This window comes from Pantherophis guttatus, chromosome 3 (genome assembly GCF_059756535.1).
Source record: "Pantherophis guttatus breed Tessera chromosome 3, ASM5975653v1, whole genome shotgun sequence".
NCBI classification, from domain to species: domain Eukaryota; kingdom Metazoa; phylum Chordata; class Lepidosauria; order Squamata; family Colubridae; genus Pantherophis; species Pantherophis guttatus.
Genome location: NC_142065.1, coordinates 162,039,033 through 162,059,759, shown reverse-complemented (window position 1 = coordinate 162,059,759; position 20,727 = coordinate 162,039,033). Strand labels below are relative to the sequence as shown.

The following is a 20,727-nucleotide window of genomic DNA, read 5'->3' as shown; positions in this document are numbered from 1 at the left end:
TTCTAGCATTCATAAAAGCGATGACAAGTAAAAATAACTCTGTCTTTTTTTTTCTATACTGAAGAAGAGCTTTCTTAGTAAAATTCAATTTTTTTTATCACAGGTCAGCAATCTAGCCTAAATAAAACTTATTAAGAACTTAGTTTACCGAGTTAGAATCTTTGATGTCTCTACATTTCTTTAGTGTAATCTACTAGAAGCTGGTTTCAGTAGATGGCAGCATCTGGCTGGTCTCAGAGACTAACTTAAGTCTGGTTAGTAAGTGAATTTATGACTTTCAGGACTTGACTGGAGTAGTTGACTGGAAAGCTAAACAGCATCCTAGAAGAAGGCAGTGGCAAACCATTTCTCTACAGTATTATTGCTAACTTGTCCATGCATCTCATCTCAATAGTTCATTTTATGCTAGGTTAGTATCACCAACGTGTTTGCTGCTCTAATTCCTACAATGTTTGAGCAGCATAGCCAAAATTTTACTTGGCTTGGAAGCCTAACCTAAATGACAGCAATACAAGAATTCTGTAATCAGTGATATGAAGTAAATGCCCACCTTTGAGTGATTTTTAAAAAAACTTGTTTCCCCCTAGCTTTAAATTAGGATACTAGATGGACCGGCTTTGGGTTGGAAATTATGTCCGTTTTTTGGTAGTATGTTTACATATTGTTGGTCTTTTATCTTGTGAAGAGACCCAACATTCTGGTCTAGGGTACATATAATAGATTTTTGCAGTTGAGTTCCCTACAAATGAGAGGATCAGTGGAAATAAGGTTAGTTTTATTTAATAGGTAACAAAGGCTAATAAAGAGCATTCTAAATATAGTTTATTATTATCTAAACTAGGTTGTTTTATTTCACTGCAATGAAGAAGGTGAAAGTAGTTTGCTGGGTTGAACATGTACTGTTTATGGTTGTGCTGGCTGGGGATTGTATGAATTGAAATCAAAACACACCTGGAGCATTCAAGTTTGGAACATGCAATTGTAGAAAGTTACTCTCAGTGAAGGTCATCCCTAACTCTAGAAATGTGCATTATAACGGCTTCTTTTGGAGCTACAATGCCTTTTTTCTCTTGCGGGATGGGCAAAGTTTTACGGAGTGCCTTATTTGGCGATGTGCTATATGAGCAATTGGATAACGTTCTCCATACGGTCCTTTTTTTAAAGTACAACGAGGTAGGCTGGAAGAGCCGAGGAGGACTTGCATGCACGATCGCCTCCCCAAAGTGCCCCACAGCAAGAAGGTCGAAACTGAAGCGAGGCATTTATCTGCTTTCGGTGAAGGCGCTTAGAGCCGCTTCTAACGTGGAAGTTTGGAAGCTGGTTCCTTCAACAGATTTTGTTCCCCAATGTATTTCCCCAAGAAATTCTCAGCCTCCAGCCGAAGGGGGGGGGGCGGATTGACTTTGAAACTGGATCCCCTCCCGCGTCTTCGCTTCTACATTGGCCGATGCCGAGGCGAACTTAAAAGAGGCTTAATGAACTACGGCCAAGTCACGGCCTTCCCTTTTGACAGGGGATTTTTTTTCCGGGGGGGGGGCGGGGAGAGTGGGAAGAAGCAGCTCCCCGAATAAAACAGATCTGCAGCGTCGACAAGCCTGGAGAGAAGTTTGCACCAGAGCGGCAGAGCACCGGGTTGGTTGCCCTTCTGTCGAAAGGGAATTGCGCCGGAATGTGACCAAAGAAGAGGCCCTGCAAACTGTGAAAAACCCAGGCAAGCCCCCGCGGGAGAATAACTTTTCTTCCCTCGCCGCTGGGCCAGTTGGCGGGCAGAGGCCGGTCCGGCTCCTTTGCACATCCGACCCTGCAGGTGTCAGTAGAGGCTGCGAATAGGCGCGCGAGGGGCTGGGCAGGAAGCTCGTCCTCCCTTCCCCCCCCCCTCCCTCCCTCCCTCCCTCCCGCGGCCCCGCTCCTTTCTTCCCGCGGCTCCGGGTCTGCTGCCTGCTGTCACGAAGAGCCAGACTAGCTGCAGCCGGGCAGCAGCCGGGGAGGGACGGGAGGGGGCGGAGGAGGCGGGAGCAGCAGACGCAGCCTCCGCGCGCAGGAGACAGACTGAAGGGAGGAGGAGGCGGAGGCGGCTGCGAGGGTCTTCAGCTGCTCTGCGAAAGGCAGCCCTCCGCCCTGGGGCGGGTGAGATGGAGGGGCTTTCGGAGGGAAGGTGAGTGCGGACAGCCTGGCGGTTTTTTTTTTTCCCCTTCTCCAGCCTTTGCCTGGCGGCGGGATGCGGCTGTCGCTCCCCGCCAAGGCAGACAGGAGTTGCTACTCCAGGACGACGACCTAGACAGCTAGCAACTAAGTGCCGGGCAAAGTGAGGGGAGGCCCAAGTTAAGGTCTGGGGCTGTTAAAGGGACCAGGCGCTGCCGGGCTTGCTCTGGGGAAGGTATCTCGCCTTCTCCTTTGTGCCTTTGGTTGCTGCCGACCTCCCGGCTCGGCAGGCGAAGTGCGCGCGGGAGCCGAGGGGATGCGCGGATGCTGGCAGGCAGGCAGACGGGCAGGTCTCCCTCAGCGAAAGATGCGGTCGGAAAACGCCGGTTAGATCAAGAGCGCTGAGGTTTAGACTCTTGACAGCGGCCGGACTTCTCCAAACTGCAGATGGCCGGGAAACTTGGCCACGTTTGGACTCCTCGCCTATCTTTCAGGAGGCGAAAAGACAACAGGAAATCTAGAAGAGAGTATCCCCGCGGGGCTTCCCTTACCCGCTCGTGTCCCTGTTACCTCGCCAGCCAGGCTTCTTTCTGGAGGCATGTCGCTTACAAGAAGTTAGCCCCGTTCTATTGCTCTTTTATTTAGTTAAGATGGGGGGGGGGGGTTGTTCGCCTTGGCGAGGGCTTTGGGTTTCTCCGTGCGTGTCGTCTGCGTGCTCCCGAGTATACTGTTTTTGTTGCCTCATCCTTATATGGTAAATAAAGCTAGAAAGACGAAAGGCATACGTTGGAACTGGTAGTTTAGACGGGCTGTTCTGGAGATCGTTTCAGCGTCGTGAGAGAATGGGAGCTGCATCTCATGTAATTTATAAGTAACTCTTTATAGCGTGGGACCGTTTAATAAGAATGAAATGCATTACCGAAAAGGGAGAAATGACAAATAATTTTCCAGATCGGTGTTCGAAGTATATGTGAATATTCTTGTCATCGTTCGGAATAGTTAAGTGTTCAGTCCCCGTCAGTAAAAACACACATCCACTTGACTATGTATTCCAAAACAGTCTGAAGAAACTATCACAAAGGGGACTGTGTGCTATGAACTGTATTATGGAATCATATATGTAATTTTCATAGGAGAGGTGATAAGTGTCCACTTAAGACTGAACTAATGGGAAATCAATACTGGTAGAAATTGTTTTTTCTGTTTGTACATCTTTCAGTTTATATATGCTTACACTTTTCTTTAAGTTCGTTTTTGTTATAAATGATGATAAATTTATACTATACTATTTATACTATAAATTTATACATGTTTATTTTATCTTACATATGTAAAATTTTGCTTCCCTGATCATCAGAATACTTTAATGGCAAGGGTGTTTTTAAAAAGTTGAAATGAACAATCAGATAATTCTATATGTTGCTTTCTTATTTTGACCTTTTTTTTCCAAAGAAAAGCCCAGAAATTGTCATATGGTACATAGCTTAAGTTAGGGTGACAGAGAGGTATAAATCCCTCCATGCTCAATACAACAGTAAGTAGTTTTATGTAGTAGCGTACAACTACTTGTAGTTGAAAGTCCCTGTAATGAGGATACTGACTTTTAGCAAATGATTCTTAATAGCTTCTTGTTTCTAATTGTTCTTGATTAGCATTTTGAATTTCCTTGCATTTCAAAGTTACTCCTGAAGCACTGATTTATATTTGTCTAATCTGATATAAGTCTCATTTAATGGAAATTTTATGTTTAGTTTTCTCCACAACTCTTTGCAGGTGGTACAGTTATTCTGGAGGTACTAGGAAGCATGTAAATATTGTGGCTTCCCAGTTACTGGAAATAAACGAGATATGTTATTGGTAAAGACATTATGAAGGATGGCATAATTAAAACTGGTGAATGTCCCAACTTCATTGCCAGCTGAAATAGTGAGAAAATGTTCTGCATGTCTGTGTCTGTAACGTACACATATTAAGTTACTGACTGTGAATGAACCACAAATTTGTACAGTGGCAGAATCTTAACTGCAAAACATCCTATATCCACATATATGTATATGTGTTGTTCTTTGACATACTATTTAATTCTACCATAAGCCTTACATAATTATTTCTACATATGCACAGGTGATAGATGTTCCTGTTATTAAATGTTAACAATGTAATGGGATAAGAGAGGAGGAATACAAACCGGCAACTTTGAATACCAACCAACTTATTTTTATCATAATGATAATGTGCATTGAGTCTACAAATGTTTTTCTTCACTTAAAAATGTGAGCAAAATCTGGCATGAAACTCCTTTGTGTGTACTTTTTTCACTCCCCCATTCCAATGGTAGCAGTAGCTATGTGGCTGTATCTATGAATGGAAACATTTAGTAACACAAAGATTGATGCCATGCTGCTCACTTGATCTGCTGAAGAGGCAGCATGCGCAAAGGTGTGAGCACCTGTGCCCTGTCCTTGTGGACAACGTGTCTTTTTTTTTCTGCCTTCCCTAAACCTTCCTTTAATTAAACGTTGGTGTCAGTGCAACTTATCATATTGTGAGACAAGCACAGAAAATTGATGTGTGACTTCTAATAGAGGCATAATACAGTTTAAGGGGGGGGGGAAATTCCCTAAAAAAATCCTAACCTGTTCCACTTTCTCTGAAACATCACCTTTTTAGTGCAGTTCTGATTCCTTAGGATCATCAAAACATTGTCATATTTAAATTAATGTTCTGATTTATATATTGTTCTAAGCAGGGATGAAATGCTCCTGGTTCGGACCGGCTCGGGCGAATAGGTAGCAGAGATTGGGGCTGGTTTGCCGAACCGGGAACAATGGCTGGCTGGCCGGCCACGCCCCCGAACCGGTCCACGGCCCACAGTCCTGCCATGCCATGCTTGCCTGCCTTCCACACTGCCTTCCTGTGTCCCGGTGGCCAGCTTGCGAAGGCAGGCAAGCGGAAGCCCACGTGGAAGGCAGGCAAGCATGGCAGGGCTGCGGGGAAGGAGCTAGCACCTGACCTACTCCCTGAGACTCGGAGTAGGTCAGGTGGAGCTGGCTGACTCAGGGCTGCTCAGAAGCCACCCCCGCCGCTGCCAGAAGTTTGGATGCCTTGGCTTCAGATCGCTCCCTCCCTCCCTCATACACATACATAAAAACAGAAGTTGGAGAGTTCTCTTATTTGCTCTCTCTCCAAGTGCCCCATGCACAGCCCATTTGAGGAAAGGGCACGCCCAGCTCGGCACATTTGGCTGCAGGAGGAGGCCCGGGTGGAAGGCGGCTTTTTCTGCAGCATCCCCCTCCCCTCTTTGGATCGCCCTGCAAGGGGGAGGCTCTGCCTTTGCAGAAATGGGGTGGGCGGTTTGTATGGAGGATTGGGGGGGGATGCGCGGCCCTCTGGGATGAAGAGCAGGGCAAGAGAAGGCTCCGAGGTTCGCTTGGGCAGTCAAGCCAGAGGGAAACTCAAAGCGTTGGGGGCTTCAGAAAGGCAGAATGTGCTTTTGTGCAGCTCCTGGCTTCTGCGACATTCTGTGAAAGACAGAATGTGCTTCTGTGTCAGAATGTGGAGCTCTTGGCTCTAACAGTGAATGACATGAGTGACGTCAAATTGGCCATGCCCACCCAGTCACATGACCACCAGGCCACGCCCACCAAGTCACACCCACAGAACTGGTAGCAAAAAAATTTAGATTTCACCCCTGGTTCTAAGCCATTGTTTGCTTGGACTTAAAAAAACCCACTATTGGTTGAGTGTACTCACCCAATAGACCAAAAACCATAGTTTACAAACTTTCTTCCAAAATCAAATGAAACACATTATAGCTTGTTTAACCCAAACAGTTTCTAAGATATATTCCCTATTAGGATCTCAGATTCTTACAGTTCTCAAGTCAAAATAATAATGGTATATCTTCATAATTCATTACTAGGAAGAATGAATGAATACTTTAGTATGGTCTTTGACCAGTAGGCAGCTAAAATATATTCAGTATAAAGCACATATTAATGGATATAAGGTAATGGCAAAATAGTTAGAATTCAAGATATTTAAGCTTTTTAAAAGATGCTCTAAAATTTCATATAACAATTTCATCCCTGAGGTTTCTTGCTCATGTTGAATTCTCCTAACTCCTAAATAAAATGCTGTAACTGAATACAGTATGTAGCTTTAGAACATCTATCTGCCAATAGATATTGAATAGGAAATGTATCTGGATAGCCTGGGACATTTTAAAAATAAAGGCTAATTTATTTTTAGAAGAGTTGGAACAAAATTTACCATATAGAACATTGTTTCAGTCTCTCCTGGTTTATCTGGACAAAATTTCTAGAGCAGTGGCCCCCAATCTTTTGAGCACCAGGGATTGATTCCATGGAGAAAGGTTTTTCCGTGGACCAGAGGGGTCGTTAAATGTCTATGGATTCTCAGTCATCCAGGCCATGGTGGTTCCCAAAGGTGCTTTTTCAAGAGGCAACTGGACTTTCTGGTTTTTCCTTGAAGACGTTTTGCTTCTCATCCAAAAAACTTCTTCGAGAGCTGAAGAAGCTTCTTGGATGAGAAGTGAAACGTCTTCAAGGAAAAACCAGAAAGTCCAGTTGCCTCTTGAAAAAGCACCTTTGGGACGGAGGGGTCATTGTTTTGCATGTTGCCTGCATCTCGCAGATGGAGCTTCACTTGTTTGTATGGATTGGTTTCTGGCATGCGACAGCCCGGTGCCAGTCCATGGCCCGGGGGATCCCTGCTCTGGACTTTGGGACTTGTGGACTTCAACTCCCAGAATTTCTTAGCCAGTATGGCTGGTTGAGGAATTCTGGGAGTTAAAGTCCACAAGTCCTAAAGTTGCCAAGGTACATGACTGGAATATTATGGTATCTATGGTAAATACCTATGAAAATTTGGCATAGGCAAGAGAAAATAATGGAGAATATTTCTGGATTCCCAGTGTACAGGTCTTAAAAATTCCATTTAGGTTGTTCTGTGAATCTGTCTCCCAGGTCTGCTGTTCCTGCTTTTGGCTATCTAGACTTACCACTAATAATTCCTTAGACACAAAGCTGTAGGAATATAGTAACCTTAGATATATAATTGTCCATGATGCTAGAGGGAACAGCCCATTTGGAGCCAAGTTGAGCCTTAGCAAAGCAAATAAAATGACTAGTCAGATTTTGGCTTCATTTCTAAAGAGCTTGGTTTCTAATCTCAGTGCCACATTAGGGACACATCTGGGGGGGGGCAGGAAAAAGAATGTTAAAAACACTGATTTTATTTTTTCAAGAGACCTGAAGTTAAAATAAAAGCTTAATTATAGCTATGGAATAACTGTGGAACAAATTTTTACCATTAGCAGTTTTATGTCAGTTGAAATAAAATTCCATCTCTGCATCCAAAGAAATTTTAATATTGTTATGACATTTTTTGGGAGGCATAATTGATGTGAAGTTTTCATTCTGGAGGCTTGAAAAACTTCTAGATATTAAAGATGCATTATCTGCTCTACAGCATGATCATCTAACCATCACTTGTGAATGTCAGTGCTACTAGAAAAGATCATGACTTTTGTTTCTTGATAACTAATAGTTAATTGTTGTTCGTTAGGGTGTTGGGTAAGAACCTTGACTGTTCTGAGCCCAATCTGGGTTCATCACTAGAAAGAGATCCCTACTGTTTGAACATGTTTCCCATTACATTTTCTTCACATGCTTTATCTTATACTTTTTCTGCTTTTTAATGTATGTTTCTCAATCTCTCATAAAGCTTTCAGGATTTTACTTGTTCAGTTGTTGATCTTCTATATATACACAATGCTTACTTTCAACAGTGAGACAATTGCGTTCTTTTATTACTACCCACCATAATTTATTTCCTTCAGAGATTCTTGGATATTTGTGAATATAGATCTCCTAAGTACTGTGGACATTTATCAATGCTTTGTGGCATCCTAGTAGCACAGCTACGTAGTCACTTGAGAGTTTTAACTATGCATTTATTATAATGGTTTTAAATAGTGTTTCACATTCCAGGCAGATTTGCAGTTTCCTCAGCCAAACCAGCTTTTAAAACAAATGTCCAGGGTGTTTTTGAAATTCTTGAGATATGCCTATGTTTAGCACAATTAAGCATTCACATTGATAAGCCTTAAGTTGCATGCCTCATGTAGCAATACATAAATAAATTTAGAAACAATTTGAATTTCTTAGAAATACTATTATTTGGAATAAATTCAGGAGAAAATTATATTTCAGAGGAAAGACATAGTTGCACTAGTAAAGAAGAATAATTTCTTCTTTAATAATTGCCACTGAATGAATATTTCCTATACATGAAGCTGCCTTTCCCAATGTTTTCTTCCAGATGTCTTGGATAACAGTTTTAATCCCTTCTATTACCACGTAGTGGTCATACTTGCTGCTAGTAATTTGAGTTATATAGACCAACAAATCTGGAATATCAGTCTGGAAGAGAAGACCTAGAAACTCAATCATTATTGGCAATAACAAAAACATATATTTGAAAACAAATTATTACCAGTCGCACTCATTTAGCTCAGCTTTTTGTAAAGATTTGGTACCAATATATATGGTACCATATTGCTTCCTAGTTACTGGTTCTGACATGCCATTTGATAACGAACTATGGAAATGATTGGATAACATTTTCAAATGAAGATTGTTATGCTAGCTGTAAGAGGACATTGCTGAGAGATGTTTGAGATGTATGAGTATATTAAACATAGCCAAAGTGAAAGGGATCTTATTTGCAGTAGAAAAAAATCAAAAGGATTAACTGCCTGTATCTTAAGATATTTTCATCTTGATTTTTGATATTCCTTAATGATGCACTGCTGTTCATATATGAGTAATTTTTAAAAACCAAATGTTTTTTAATTATAATTTATGTAAGTGGAATTTAAATTGCACTTAAATAAATTTCAATATTTGGTAAACTGCATGGGTATGTAGAAGAAACTGGTTTTGATATACAAGTTTATTACTGTGACAGATCTATTGTTTATTTGCACAAATACATGTCATAAGAAACTCTACCTTTTCAGAAAATGGTCATACTTATATCTCAATTCCATTTCTTGTGAACCTATGGTATATAACAGTGTACAGTAGTTTTATTTGGAGATGTGACTTATACATGCAACTTCAGTTATACTGAACTGCTGTCCAGAGAGGATTTGAAATCATGAAGCAATGAAATAAATTTTCTCTGTAGAGTCAATTTTTAGATGAAATGTGATTGACTTTTCTAGCAGGAAAAGAACTTGAGAGAGTACATGAAAATTAATTTGGTGATGTTCTTAGAATGCACTAAAACATAGTGAGGATACAGAATATTTGCCATAAATTTGCATAAACACAAAATAATCCTAAAAAGAGAGAATTTGTAAGCTGCATATCAATAGCCAAAATTACTTTTTCATTGCTGTACTTTCCATTTGAAATGGGTAGACATCTTTTCAGTTTGATTGACTGATTATTGACTGTTATGTCCTCAGTATTGGTGTATTTTTCTTCATCTACCTTATTTAATTAATTCTCTGTGAGGGAACAGAATTTGTGTTTATTTTGTAAAGCTGCAGTCATGCTGCATAATTTGACTTGTAGTTTTATACAATTTAGCATAATTTGGCTTACTTTTGAGAACTCATGTACAGAATTGCAAAATGAAAAAGTTAAAGGTAAGTTGACTTTTAATATCCTGCCTAACTCTTTAACCTATGAATGAGTGTAAAATTATGTTGCAGCTGTGCCACTTTGCATAATTTACATTATGATTACAAGATGTACAAAGCCTTATTTATGGAAACAGTTTTAGAAAAAAATGCTCACTTATTTCACAAATTGCTTGGGAATTATGTATTATTAATGTCCGTTTGGTTCTGTTTTCGGCTTTAAAGTAGGTCTTGATAGTATAACTGGTTTCAATAGTTGCCTTGTACAGCACTGCTGTCTGTTTTTGACCTCTCACTTTTGGCAGTGTTCTGCTGTGATTCTAATTTTTGTCTGTATTCGAGGCTTTGATATTTCTAGCCTTTTTAAGGTTTAATTTTCTCTCCATTTTTCTGAAACAGTGGTTGTATCAACAATAGGGGCTAAAGAGAGCTTAGTGATAAAAAATGAGAATAAAAATAAATGGCAGGAACTTGTCATATATTTGTTTCTTTGTCTACATACAGTATTTCTTTTTCTACATTTGATATAATCTATGGGCTATATATGAATGTCCTCCAACATTTAGCTACAGGCTTAATTTATTAAGGCAGATTCAGATGTGCAACTTTTCAGCCTCTGACATTACCAAAGAAGGAACATGGTGGTATTTGCTTGTACTCTGACTGATTCATGCCCTTACTTAAAGCCTTCCTTATTGGTGTATTAATTGAGGAAGCAGCAGAAAGACAAGCTTCCTTACTGGCAAATAGTTACATACATGTAAGACTACTCCCTAATTTATAAAGTGGAAAAGGGGGCTTTAACCGAGAATCCAAGGAATAATATCTGTATACAGGTAGTCCTCAATTTACAACCTGAATTGGAACCAGAGTTCCTGTTGCTAAGCAAGGCGGATGTTAAGATAGCCACACCCAATTTTGCAACTTTTTTTGCCACCATTGTTAATTGAATCACTGTGGTTGTTAAGTGAATCATGTGGTTGTTAAGTGAATTCAGATTTCTCCATTGATTTGTTTGTTGGGAGCTGGCTGGGAAAGTTGCAGATGGTGATCACATGACCCTGGGATGCTATATGCCAGTTGCCAAATGGTCAAATTTTGTTCGCATGAGCTGGGGAATGCTACAACGGTAATAAGTGCAAGAAGTTTGCTTAAATTTCTTTGGTTCACTAAAGCAGCAATGTGTGCAAGAAATGATAGATTTGTCAGACTGTTATGTGACAGTGCAAGCCTGTGCTTGCCAAAATCCAGACAGTCTGTCAACATTACATGTTGGAGATAAATAAATTACTGTGTCTTAAGACAGAAATGTCATTGCATTTGATGCAGTTCTGTGATACATACTTATAAATTTCTGCTAATACTATGTATTCCAGTGAGATCAGGTAACAAGTTTAGCACCTATTTATTTATTTTGTTTACAATCTGAACTTTTATAATGTCTCTTTGTTATTTATGGACAGTATAAACAGGTAGAACTGATTTTCTAAGACAACAATTTAACATGATAACCCTCCATATATCTCCCTTCTTTAAGATAACTATTACAATATGGAAATTCTTTTGGAAAGAATCAGGAGGACTGTAGTTATGGAATCTCAAATTTTGCATTTTGGTAGTCAGAGTTCCCTTCTTGTCTGGATTGAAGTGATTCGAACTAGAATCCAAAAGCTGGAATTAATAGTAGTCGTTATTACAGGAAAAGTAAAAATTACAAGAATTCCAGCAAGTATTGTTTTCAAATGAGATCCCATATATTATCTCTGTATGTTGGTATATCTTTATATATTTTGCAATTTTAAGGTGCAAAACTCTTGTCCACTTTCTCCTCCTTTTTCTGTGCAGAGTGTTGGATATCTTTGTCATTTTGTGAAATACTAGCAGTCTTCATCTGTTCTTTGTTATGGTAAGTGTCAGTCTTCTTACTGTGTGAGAAGTAACTTTCACATCTGCCTGGGAATTGCTAGTGGCAGACTGAAAATTAATTATTGTAAATTATTTTTTGTTTTGAGTATTTTATCTGCTTATCAACTTGAGTTCCACAGCTGTACGCACAATTTTAGGCACCCCTAGTTAGATTGTAAATTTTAGTGAATTCCTAAGTGAACAAAAGCTGACACAATCTCTGTATGGTAGAAAATTAAACATACTATAACATTGCAGGATCCAATTTGAGTTGGTCACCAGGACCAAAGGTTTATTCTTCCAAGCTTTTGGGCTTGAGCTGGAGCTGGAGCCCATCATCAGGGAACATCTGTCTCTTCAGAATATGGATATCGGGCTGTTCTACACATTGTATTTATATGGTTCCTGGATGTTTGTAGCTTTTGGTTGTTAATTAGGATTTTGAGGGTTGGCTATTAAGTCATTAATTGTTGTTTCCTTGTGCTGCAGTGCCCTATGCTCCTAAATGTTTGATATGCTGGTGGTAAATCAGTACTCCTATTAACTAACAAAGGGGGTCCAATAATTTCTCTGGCTATTGTTGTCTTTGCTCAGTCAACAATTGTCATAGTTGTGAAATTGAACACGTCATTGTTCATTACAATGTGAAGCTACCAATGAGTTTGGGTCTCCTCGTTTAACTGCTTTCTCATGTTCTTGCAATCTGGTGGTTAGCTTCCTCCCCATCTGTCTCACATAGTGGCAGGGCAATCTGTGCTGGGAATCTGATAAATTTACAGTCGAAGTTTCTCTCAATCTTTGCAGTGCATACTTAGGAGCCAAGGCAGGGGTAAAATCCAGCCAGTTCTATCTGGCTCAGGCAAACTGGTAGCAGCGACTGGGAGGCTCATGATGTTGCTTTTTTAAGCCTCTGCTCATGCGCAGATGACAGCACGCACACATTGGCGAACCGGTAGGGAAGGTAAGTAAATTTCACCCCTGAGACAAGGGTGCAGTGGCACAACGAAACAACAATTAATGACTTAATATCCAGCCATCAACACCCTAATTAACAACATTCAAGGGGGTCAGACTTCGACCTCTTGTGCCTGTGCAAGGACTCCAGACTAATTTCCCGCTGGACTCCTCTCCCTGGCTCTGCCAGTCTCTCTCCAGCACTAGTACCACTAGCCCAAATACCTGTTTCATCTGTAGCTTATCCTTGTTCTTCATTCGGTTACCATCATTACTCTTTGTTTAAATTTTACCCTTATTTTTGTAGCAGAAATCCCACCTTGCTGAACTCCAAAAGATATTAGAATGTATACTCTATTTTTGGTTTCTCACCATGAAACTATTTGTGCTCTATGTTACCCATGGGGGAAACTCTGAAACTGAGAGACAGGAAAGCTGTTATAGAACATCTTTTGACACCTTCATTTTACCAATGAGCCTGGACTGAAGTGTTGCAGAATGTGCATTAATTGAACAACAACAACAGATCCATTCTGGCTCCTTAATGTGAGATGTTGAGAAAGTACTTAAGAATTTCTGATACTCCAAGATCTGTATGAAGGCAGCACTTTTTATTTAAAATTTCCAATTGGAATATTTGTTTGATTAAGGAAAGTCATATCTTTTCCTAGTAATGATCCTTGAACATGCAGGCTGTTCATAGTTGGATTTGAAATAATGAAATTTGTAGTGGTGAATGCAAAATATATATCGCTTTAAACCAAAAACAAATCATGTTCTGGGAGTTATATTGAATTCTTTAAAATCAGGCATAATTTGGCAGAAACAAAACCTGGAACATTTTGATTATTTTGGGTTTTGGCTGAAATAAAAAAATGCTGTATAGAGAAAGGCCGATGCATGTCATTCTCTTCTTCCTCTCAGCAACTCTCACTGACTTGCATGCCTCTTTGATTTTTCTAAAGCAATTCTAGAATATGACAGTTTTTTTTTCCATGTTCTTGCAAGATAGCTTTTTCTAGGATCTGAGCAGTGAAAAGGTAATTTGCCTTTGAGCCAAACAGGTTTTTGTTTCACAGTTTAGTTAATTGCTGTTTCTGTTATTAAGTAGTGTGGTTGTGTGCACATTATATTTTAGGTTTTTTATCCTCTATTATCGGTAATCAAGATTTTTTGAAAGTTAAAAAGAAAGACCAAGGGCACACATTTTGGCTACCCAGTTGTTTCTCCTAAACTGAATTGAATATTCACTTTGAAAGGCTGCTTTGTATGGTGGTAGTCCTTGTCCCTCTACTCAGAGCAAGAAAGAATCAACCTCATAAATTTTGTAATTGTCTCAGCACATTAACACAAACTCCATTGCTAAAAGGTTGAATAGAAAATATTAGTTAGCAATGACATCAAAAGTTCTGAATGTCTAAATATAGGGTATTTAAGTTGAAAATGCATACTTAAATGTAATTATTGGCAGCATGGGTCCTCTGAAACAATTAATTCACCCAGTAAAATGTTAAATTACCAGCCTACTTGTTGACAAAGCATACTTCTGGTTCTGTTTTAAAAAACAAAAACGTAATATGCTACAGGCTACACTTGTTTGCAGAACATTGGGTTTAGAGTCAAAATCCTAGGCTTCTGGATAAATAAATAATACTTTAATTGCCTAGGTCTGTTTTCAGAAAGTATGTCAGAATATAAAATCAACAGATTAATTAGACTTCAATTAAAACAGCATTAGTGTATAAAGTGTAAAATTGCTGCTGTAAAAGTTTTATTCTTAGGTGGCACAAATGTATTCTTTTCATACTGTTAGACTTGTTAATAGCATGCATTCAACATGCATTTAATTGGATAGTTAATGGCACATATGGTGTTTATAAGAAATACACCTCTATGGAGGAAAAATGGGCATACAGAGGTGTTTTTTTTAAGGCATTGCTATGGGTCAAAGGAAAATACTGTCTATCAGATAGTTGTGCAGTGTATTTGAATGGTCTTTAATTATAGTAATTTATTAAATTTATATGCCGCCTGACTTCCAGTGGCTCTGGGAAGTTTACTAATTGTTAAAAACACTAAAACAAGGAAAATACAAAAATACAAAAACAATCCAAAACAAAAGAACAGAGATGACAAAGAAAGCAAACCTAGATGCGAACAAGGGAAAGGAAGAAAAAGGTGTCAGTTGTCTTTGTCAAAAGCCCTGGGCAAAGACAGGTGTTATCAAGGCTCTTCAAAATACCAGTGGTGGGGGGGAAGCATTAAAAGGTTTGGGAGAATCTGATTATGAAGGGCAAGCACTGCTACAAGTGCACTTCCAAGGTCTGATAAGTGCATTGTTTAATCAATGGATCATGCCAATTCTGCCAGATTGAATCAGATGGTTAGATAGTATGGGAAACAGGGATCCCTCATGTAACCAGATCCTATGCCTTGTAGCACTTTATTGGTAAAGACCAGCACTTTGAATTGTACCCAGAAGCAAATTGAAAACCAGTGCAGCTTGCAAAGCAGAGGTGTTAGATGGGAAAACCTATGCATGGCAATCATTGCTTTGGAGTTGTAGTCTGCACTAACTGAAGCTTCTGGCTGGGCTTCAAGGACAGCCTCATGTACAGTGTATTGCAGTAGTCAAGCCATGAAGTGAACAGGATATGGGTGACTGTCTGAAAAGCTCCCTCTTGCCTCCAGTCTTGAATGTTCTGTTCTACTGTAAAAGAACAATATTATTTCCCTATATTTAATCTTTTTCTAGAAAGATTGATGCTAAATAACAGCACAAAATATTTTTAGGTTTTTATATGACTGTTAGCAGGATAATATAGGTTAGCTTTACACAATTCAGTGCACTTGAGAGGTGTAAAATGCTTCCAAAAGATATGTTGGCTGTGAATAATGAAAGTTATAGTCCAACACATTTTGAAAACACCAAATTACCGTATTTTTCACACTATAAGATGCACTTTCCCTCCCAAAAAGTGGGTGGAAATGTCTGTGTGTCTTATAGAGCGAATATTGCGGTGAGGGAAAGGGCGGTTGGTGCAGCAGCGGGGGCTGTCACTGCTGCCGCCATTCGCTGCCACTGGGAAATGCTGGAGCCTTCGCTGCCTAGCAGCTTATTGGCGGTTATTATTAAAGTTATAGTCTAAATTTTTCAGTATTATTATTAATCCTAGTGAGTCTTTTCTCAGATCTGAAGTCTGAAATGTATTGTATTTCAGGCAAATTAATGTCTCTGAAATTCACTTTGCAAAATGAAGATAACTCTGAGCCATAAAATAATGTTGACATACCTTAGTGCCTGCATGATAGGTTGTAGATCTGTCCACAAAAAAATAGAATAGAATAGATTTTTTATTGGCCAAGTGTGATTGGACACACAAGGAATTTGTCTTGGTGCATATGCTCTCAGTGTACAAAAAATAGTGATTTGGAAGAAGTGTAATATTTTCCTTTTGCCCTATAACAAACTTAGTTTTTCCTTTTAATCTCATTAGCTTCTGAAAAAAAGTCAGAAAAGATAGGACCAGTTGTGGGTTCCTCCCGGTTCCGCCAAGCCGGTAGCGGTGACGATATGACATCACCAAACTGGTTCTGCCCCCTGCCCCCCTGCCCCCCTGCCCCCCCGCGTTATTCTTACCTTTTATTTGGCCCCACCCCCAATCTATTGCTGCCTCCTGAGTCCCAGTTGATGGCTAGAGGGAAAAAAACTGTTTAAACTCTTGCCGTGGGGCTTCAAAGGGCCGTCCTACAGCTGATTAGTGTTAAAAGAAAACAAATGAGTAGACCGGTGCCTGCAAAAATAAATGGGTAGACCAGTGCCTGCAAAAATACATGAGTAGACCAGTGCCTGCAAAAATAAATGGGTAGACCAGTGCCTGAAAATACATGAGTAGACCAGTGCCTGCAAAAATAAATGGGTAGATTGGTACAGCTCTGCAAGCAGTTAAAAGCCTGGTAGACCAGTACTTCTGCTAAATCCTAAATAATTGTCACATGACCATCAAGCCACGCCAACAAAATAAGCCACACCCACAGAACTGGTAGTAAAAAATTTTAGAACCCACCCCTGGATAGGACCCTTTTTAACATGAAGAAAGTGTTAATGAAACCAGTGGTGGGTTGCTACCGGTTTGCCCTGGATCGGGGGAACCGGTAGCGGCGGTGGTGGGAGGCCCCGCCCACCCGCCGGGACGCTTCTGTGCATGCGCAGAAGTGTTGCGTGAGCGTGCGTCCACCCATGAGCGAACCGGTAGTGACGGGTTTTGAAACTCACTTCTGAATGAAACCCATTTTACCAGTTTTATCTCAAACCTAAAACCAATATGAATTACAGACTGGGCTTGTATCCGGGAAATTTAATTTTTGAGCTTTACAAAACCTCCAGCTTCTGACATGTTTTTGTCTTGCTTTCCTTTCAGATTGCAATTATAATTTTGTTTTCATGTCACAGTAGGTTTATATTAAAACATTGCTTCTGGCATCCATTTTTAATAATGAAATTTGATGAAAGAGCCCTTGTTAGAATAGAAGCTAAATACTTACGAGCCCATTGAAATTGAGTGGCTAATAAATGAAATTAAATAAACGAATAAATAAGGGTGGGGAATGTAAGGACCTCTAAATCATTTAACCTCTCATAATCTTTATATTTCTTTTGTAACACCTACAATCTCTTGCCATTGTTCATAATGGTTGGAAATTCAAATGATGGAAATTCAGATCCAAAACTTTGCAGGGTTGTTCAATACTTGAATTCTGTTCTGTGGAAAAAAGTTGAGATTAATTTGTTTAATTAATCAATGGGAAAAGATTTGTTAATATTTTCTATTGCCTATTTAGCATTTTGCTTTTTTTATCCTCACAACTTTGTTACCAAATAAATGGTCATTCATACAAGTCGCCCACTTAAATAATTTTAGACACTAACCTTATATTTCTACCCTGGTGTTCTACTTGCCCAGTTGGCAAGTAAAAGGAATGATTCACAGTTGGGTTACTTCATTTATTTATTTTTATTTATTTATTTATTGTCATATTTATATGCCGATCTTCTCCCGAGGGACTTGGGGCGGCTCACAGAATAAACAGTCCAACAGTAAATAGAATTAAAATGTTAAAATCCAATTTAAAACCCCAAGTCCCAAATAAAAAATACACAGCAGATCAGGGAATTTGCTGAAAAAGCCATGTCTTTAGGTCGGCGCGGAAGGTGCGGAGGTTGGGGGCCGTCCGGAGCCCAGTGGGTAAACCATTCCAGAGGGTCGGTGCGACCACAGAGAACGCCCTCATCCTGGGGGCCACCAGCCGACACTGTCTGGCCGATGGAACCCGGAGGAGGGCAGTCCTATGTGAGCGCACTGGGCAGTGGGAGGCCGGTAGGAGGTGGTCCTGCAAGGACCCCGGGCCCGTGCCATGAAGGGCTTTATGGGTGAGCACCAGCACCTTGAAGCGGATCCGGAGGACCACCAGCAACCAGTGCAGCTCGCGCAACAATGGTGTTATATGGGAGTAATGGGAAGCACTACCTGCGCGGCCGCATTTTGGACCAGTTGGAGCTTCCGGGTACACTCCAAGGGCAGCCCCAAGGGCAACCATATTTAGTTTAACATATGGTTTGTCTTTTGAGTATTGGACTTCATTTTGATTATTGAATAGTGTCCTGCCTCAAAATTCCTCTTTCATGATATCATTCACTTTCATGATAAACCTAATGGGACTAGAAGATGTAGAAGATGTAAATAGCAGGATTTATAACACAATAACAGATAACCGTGTTCCCATTGCTGTCTGATAGGTCAACTATAAAATCCATCCCTATTTCCTCCCACGGTTGGGTAGGGATGGCTACAGTCTGTAACAACCCTAATGGTTTTCCAGGGCGGGACTTGGCTTTGGCGCAGACAGAACAGTTTTGTGTATATGTTTCTATATCTATATCTTTCCTCATATGAGGCCACCAAAACTGCTGCCTTGTTAGGTGTAGTGTTTTGAGGAAACCATAATGGCCAGCCACTTTATTGTCATGGCATCGGTGTAACACTAAGCCCCAAACCCCTTCAGGCACATATATCTTGTCCCCTTTCCATGAGACCCCGTCTCTGTGTGTGAGCAGATGTTGGTTTTCTCCAAACCACTTATCAGTATTTAACTCTCTTTGCATCAGCTCTTTCCACTTTGTCGAGGACTCTGTTGTTACGGCTGCTACAGTTCCCCTATCCTTGCCTGGTATCATAGCTTGCACTACCTCGTCCCTTTTGCTTTGGAACTGGGGCATCCAAGACAGAGCATCAGCCAGGAACTTCTTGCCTCCGGGCACGTGTTTTAATGTGAACCGGAATCGCTGGAAGTGATGAGCCCAACGGACCTGTTTGGGGGACAGACTTCTGGGTGTTTGCAACGCTATAAGGTTGCGGTGATCCATCCACACCTCAAACGGCACCTGTGCTCCCTCCAATAGATGTCTCCAGGTGAGGAGAGCCCAACGGACAGCAAACGCCTCCTTTTCCCAGATAGCCCAGCCCCTCTCTGTGGAACTGAACTTTTTCGAGGTGTATGCACAAGGGTGTAACTGACCTTGGACATCAGTATGCAATAACATGGCACCTACCGCAATGTCGCTGGCATCTACTTGTACTATGAACTGTTTCGCCTGGTCAGGATGCTGCAAAATGGGTGCCTCTGTGAACTGGCGCTTCAGGGTTTCGAACGCCGTTTGGCACTCCAGTGTCCAAGCCAAACGATGGCCCAGTCGCTGCGGCCCCTCCCCCTTTGTCCGTAGTAAGTTTGTTAAGGGCAAAGCGATTTGCGCGAATGTTGGGATGAACTGACGATAAAAGTTGGCGAAGCCAAGGAAGCTTTGCAATTGCTTTCTAGTCGTCGGGGCTACCCAGTCTAATACTGTTTTTACTTTTGCAGGATCCATAGCTATGCCATCCTTAGATATTCTATATCCCAAATAGTCTAGTTCTGTGCGATGGAATTCGCACTTGGATACCTTAATGTACAGTTGAGCTTGTAATAACCGTTCCAACACCTGGCGTACCAACACGATATGTTCCTCCATAGACCTGGTATATATCAAAATATCGTCTAAATACACCAATACCCCTTGGTATAAATAATCGTGTAACACCTCATTGATTAGTTGCATAAAGACCGCGGGAGCGCCTTGTAACCCGAAAGGCATAACACAAAACTTATAACTGCCCAATGGGCAGTTAAACGTGGTCTTCCACTCATCGCCTTGTTTCACTCGTATCCTATAGTAGGCCTCCCGCAAGTCCAATTTCGTAAAATATTTGCCGGTCGCCAAAGCAGCAAGTAGATCTTTCATTAACGGCAACGGATACACCGGTTTCACACTCACTGCATTTAAACTCCGGTAGTCAACACATAAGCGAAGGCCCCCATCCTTCTTCTCCCTGAACAGAACCGGAGCAGCCATACGTGACCGACTGGGTTGTATGAATCCCCGAGCTAGGTTTTTATCGATGTATTTCCGTAACTCTTCCACCTCCCATGGAGTCATGGTGTACATGCGTGGCTTTGGGAGCTTCACCCTGGGTATTAGCTCGATAGCACAATCAGTGGGTCGGTGTGGGGGTAGCGAGTCACACTCTTTCTCGTCAAACACTGCTGCCAAGTCCCCATAAACGGCAGGTACACCAATGGGACATGTATTGCTATCTATCCCCAAAGCCACCCCTTGCTCTTTTGGGATCTTCTGGATATCTGGGTCTGGACCTAGCAGCAAACGGAGTTTCCTGAAGTCCCCCTCCCACCAGATCGTGGGTTTCCATTTGTCTAGACAGGCCAGACCCAGGATCACAGGCTCGATCATCGTATCCACCACCACAAATCGTATATACTCCCAATGGGCCGCTATTTCCATCTTTACCAACTCCGTGACCTGGGTTACCGGGGGCCCCCCTAACGTGGACCCATCCATCTGTTCGAACGTTATCGGGGATTTCAGTGATCGTAACCGGATACCCAAACGGGTGGCTACAGCACGTCTCATCAAGCATCGTGTACATCCAGAATCAATA

General features: G+C 41.0%; 1 protein-coding gene across 2 annotated transcripts in view; it reads left to right on the top strand.

Annotated features, from left to right (window-relative positions):
- The first annotated feature begins 1,812 nt into the window (after positions 1-1,812).
- The window catches only part of LDLRAD4 (low density lipoprotein receptor class A domain containing 4), a 260,918-nt gene continuing 242,003 nt past the window's right edge, over positions 1,813-20,727 (top strand). The window contains exon 1 of one of the 2 annotated variants that reach the window (XM_034429402.3): positions 1,813-2,155. The gene's annotated coding sequence lies outside the window, so the exon portion shown is untranslated. The remainder of the gene's footprint in view (positions 2,156-20,727) is intronic. The other variant, XM_034429403.3, reaches the window with a different exon arrangement.